We start from the raw sequence: 5,000 nt of genomic DNA, 5'->3' as shown, positions 1-5,000 counted from the left end.
TCTGACTTTTTGAAAATTTCACAATTTTGTGAAAACTTCCACAAAATGAGGTTCTAGTATGTTAGAGGGCATCCCAGGAGGGCTCCAAAAGTGTGGGTAAAATATATATCCCACAGGGGGAAAATTGAAAAAAAGTTGAAAAAAAAAATTTTTGGGGACTTAGAAAATTTTCACACATGTGTCAGACTTCCAGAGAGGGGAGCATGTCAGTGCGCGCATCCGATTTCAGTTCCAGAGCGATTCGCGCGATGAGTCCTTGATACTTAGTCGTTTTTGCAAAATTTCTGACTTTTTGGAAAATTTCACAATTTTGTGAAAACTTCCACAAAATGAGGTTCTAGTATGTTAGAGGGCATCCCAGGAGGGCTCCAAAAGTGTGGGTAAAATATATATCCCACAGGGGGAAAATTGAAAAAAAGTTGAAAAAAAAAATTTTTGGGGACTTAGAAAATTTTCACACATGTGTCAGACTTCCAGAGAGGGGAGCATGTCAGTGCGCGCATCCGATTTCAGTTCCAGAGCGATTCGCGCGATGAGTCCTTGATACTTAGTCGTTTTTGCAAAATTTCTGACTTTTTGGAAAATTTCACAATTTTGTGAAAACTTCCACAAAATGAGGTTCTAGTATGTTAGAGGGCATCCCAGGAGGGCTCCAAAAGTGTGGGTAAAATATATATCCCACAGGGGGAAAATTGAAAAAAAGTTGAAAAAAAAAATTTTTGGGGACTTAGAAAATTTTTCAACTTTTGTCAGACTTCCAGACAGGGGAGCGTGTCAGTGCGCGCATCCGATTTCAGTTCCAGAGCGATTCGCGCGATGAGTCCTTGATACTTAGTCGTTTTTGGCAAAATTTCTGACTTTTTGAAAATTTCACAATTTTGTGAAAACTTCCACAAAATGAGGTTCTAGTATGTTAGAGGGCATCCCAGGAGGGCTCCAAAAGTGTGGGTAAAATATATATCCCACAGGGGGAAAATTGAAAAAAAGTTGAAAAAAAAAATTTTTGGGGACTTAGAAAATTTTTCAACTTGTGTCAGACTTCCAGAGAGGGGAGCATGTCAGTGCGCGCATCCGATTTCAGTTCCAGAGCGATTCGCGCGATGAGTCCTTGATACTTAGTCGTTTTTGCAAAATTTCTGACTTTTTGGAAAATTTCACAATTTTGTGAAAACTTCCACAAAATGAGGTTCTAGTATGTTAGAGGGCATCCCAGGAGGGCTCCAAAAGTGTGGGTAAAATATATATCCCACAGGGGGAAAATTGAAAAAAAGTTGAAAAAAAAAATTTTTGGGGACTTAGAAAATTTTTCAACTTTTGTCAGACTTCCAGACAGGGGAGCGTGTCAGTGCGCGCATCCGATTTCAGTTCCAGAGCGATTCGCGCGATGAGTCCTTGATACTTAGTCGTTTTTGGCAAAATTTCTGACTTTTTGAAAATTTCACAATTTTGTGAAAACTTCCACAAAATGAGGTTCTAGTATGTTAGAGGGCATCCCAGGAGGGCTCCAAAAGTGTGGGTAAAATATATATCCCACAGGGGGAAAATTGAAAAAAAGTTGAAAAAAAAAATTTTTGGGGACTTAGAAAATTTTCACACATGTGTCAGACTTCCAGAGAGGGGAGCATGTCAGTGCGCGCATCCGATTTCAGTTCCAGAGCGATTCGCGCGATGAGTCCTTGATACTTAGTCGTTTTTGCAAAATTTCTGACTTTTTGGAAAATTTCACAATTTTGTGAAAACTTCCACAAAATGAGGTTCTAGTATGTTAGAGGGCATCCCAGGAGGGCTCCAAAAGTGTGGGTAAAATATATATCCCACAGGGGGAAAATTGAAAAAAAGTTGAAAAAAAAAATTTTTGGGGACTTAGAAAATTTTTCAACTTTTGTCAGACTTCCAGACAGGGGAGCATGTCAGTGCGCGCATCCGATTTCAGTTCCAGAGCGATTCGCGCGATGAGTCCTTGATACTTAGTCGTTTTTGCAAAATTTCTGACTTTTTGGAAAATTTCACAATTTTGTGAAAACTTCCACAAAATGAGGTTCTAGTATGTTAGAGGGCATCCCAGGAGGGCTCCAAAAGTGTGGGTAAAATATATATCCCACAGGGGGAAAATTGAAAAAAAGTTGAAAAAAAAAATTTTTGGGGACTTAGAAAATTTTTCAACTTTTGTCAGACTTCCAGACAGGGGAGCGTGTCAGTGCGCGCATCCGATTTCAGTTCCAGAGCGATTCGCGCGATGAGTCCTTGATACTTAGTCGTTTTTGGCAAAATTTCTGACTTTTTGAAAATTTCACAATTTTGTGAAAACTTCCACAAAATGAGGTTCTAGTATGTTAGAGGGCATCCCAGGAGGGCTCCAAAAGTGTGGGTAAAATATATATCCCACAGGGGGAAAATTGAAAAAAAGTTGAAAAAAAAAATTTTTGGGGACTTAGAAAATTTTCACACATGTGTCAGACTTCCAGAGAGGGGAGCATGTCAGTGCGCGCATCCGATTTCAGTTCCAGAGCGATTCGCGCGATGAGTCCTTGATACTTAGTCGTTTTTGCAAAATTTCTGACTTTTTGGAAAATTTCACAATTTTGTGAAAACTTCCACAAAATGAGGTTCTAGTATGTTAGAGGGCATCCCAGGAGGGCTCCAAAAGTGTGGGTAAAATATATATCCCACAGGGGGAAAATTGAAAAAAAGTTGAAAAAAAAAATTTTTGGGGACTTAGAAAATTTTTCAACTTTTGTCAGACTTCCAGACAGGGGAGCATGTCAGTGCGCGCATCCGATTTCAGTTCCAGAGCGATTCGCGCGATGAGTCCTTGATACTTAGTCGTTTTTGCAAAATTTCTGACTTTTTGGAAAATTTCACAATTTTGTGAAAACTTCCACAAAATGAGGTTCTAGTATGTTAGAGGGCATCCCAGGAGGGCTCCAAAAGTGTGGGTAAAATATATATCCCACAGGGGGAAAATTGAAAAAAAGTTGAAAAAAAAAATTTTTGGGGACTTAGAAAATTTTTCAACTTTTGTCAGACTTCCAGACAGGGGAGCGTGTCAGTGCGCGCATCCGATTTCAGTTCCAGAGCGATTCGCGCGATGAGTCCTTGATACTTAGTCGTTTTTGGCAAAATTTCTGACTTTTTGAAAATTTCACAATTTTGTGAAAACTTCCACAAAATGAGGTTCTAGTATGTTAGAGGGCATCCCAGGAGGGCTCCAAAAGTGTGGGTAAAATATATATCCCACAGGGGGAAAATTGAAAAAAAGTTGAAAAAAAAAATTTTTGGGGACTTAGAAAATTTTCACACATGTGTCAGACTTCCAGAGAGGGGAGCATGTCAGTGCGCGCATCCGATTTCAGTTCCAGAGCGATTCGCGCGATGAGTCCTTGATACTTAGTCGTTTTTGCAAAATTTCTGACTTTTTGGAAAATTTCACAATTTTGTGAAAACTTCCACAAAATGAGGTTCTAGTATGTTAGAGGGCATCCCAGGAGGGCTCCAAAAGTGTGGGTAAAATATATATCCCACAGGGGGAAAATTGAAAAAAAGTTGAAAAAAAAAATTTTTGGGGACTTAGAAAATTTTTCAACTTTTGTCAGACTTCCAGACAGGGGAGCGTGTCAGTGCGCGCATCCGATTTCAGTTCCAGAGCGATTCGCGCGATGAGTCCTTGATACTTAGTCGTTTTTGGCAAAATTTCTGACTTTTTGAAAATTTCACAATTTTGTGAAAACTTCCACAAAATGAGGTTCTAGTATGTTAGAGGGCATCCCAGGAGGGCTCCAAAAGTGTGGGTAAAATATATATCCCACAGGGGGAAAATTGAAAAAAAGTTGAAAAAAAAAATTTTTGGGGACTTAGAAAATTTTCACACATGTGTCAGACTTCCAGAGAGGGGAGCATGTCAGTGCGCGCATCCGATTTCAGTTCCAGAGCGATTCGCGCGATGAGTCCTTGATACTTAGTCGTTTTTGCAAAATTTCTGACTTTTTGGAAAATTTCACAATTTTGTGAAAACTTCCACAAAATGAGGTTCTAGTATGTTAGAGGGCATCCCAGGAGGGCTCCAAAAGTGTGGGTAAAATATATATCCCACAGGGGGAAAATTGAAAAAAAGTTGAAAAAAAAAATTTTTGGGGACTTAGAAAATTTTTCAACTTTTGTCAGACTTCCAGACAGGGGAGCGTGTCAGTGCGCGCATCCGATTTCAGTTCCAGAGCGATTCGCGCGATGAGTCCTTGATACTTAGTCGTTTTTGCAAAATTTCTGACTTTTTGGAAAATTTCACAATTTTGTGAAAACTTCCACAAAATGAGGTTCTAGTATGTTAGAGGGCATCCCAGGAGGGCTCCAAAAGTGTGGGTAAAATATATATCCCACAGGGGGAAAATTGAAAAAAAGTTGAAAAAAAAAATTTTTGGGGACTTAGAAAATTTTTCAACTTGTGTCAGACTTCCAGAGAGGGGAGCATGTCAGTGCGCGCATCCGATTTCAGTTCCAGAGCGATTCGCGCGATGAGTCCTTGATACTTAGTCGTTTTCAGAAGTCACAATTTTGACTTCCAGGACCCGCAAAACGTTTGTAAATTGAGCCCGCTCCCCAGTTCCAAGCGTTTTGAGGTGTCCCCGGTTGCAGTAATGCAGCCTGCCCACTAGATGTCGCAAAAGAGACAAAAAGTGAAAAAGAACCAGAATGAGGAAATTCCAGGGAGCCGAATCCGCCTGACAGTTCCAGGCGATCGGGCACTTTTTTGCATGCGTCCCTAAAGTGGGTATAGGGTGACACTCCATGCAAAGACCCAGTTTTGCACACCACCGGCAGAATATATGAGAGAGAGGTACCTCTCAGCCCCGACACATTTTGACTCATTTAAGCTGGTTTTCACCTCCGTAGGCCTGGGTATGCGTTTTGGCTATGAGTCCCTGTTCGGCTGGAGGTCTGCACCTTGGCTGAACCCAGGCTTCCGCAGCTGCGTGGGGGGACTTTTGCCGGTCGCCTATCCCAAG

This window comes from Phyllobates terribilis, unplaced genomic scaffold (assembly GCF_046119375.1).
Source record: "Phyllobates terribilis strain yellow unplaced genomic scaffold, ASM4611937v1 Scaffold_5867__1_contigs__length_48593, whole genome shotgun sequence".
NCBI lineage: Eukaryota > Metazoa > Chordata > Amphibia > Anura > Dendrobatidae > Phyllobates > Phyllobates terribilis.
Note: the sequence above shows the minus strand (reverse complement) of the source record.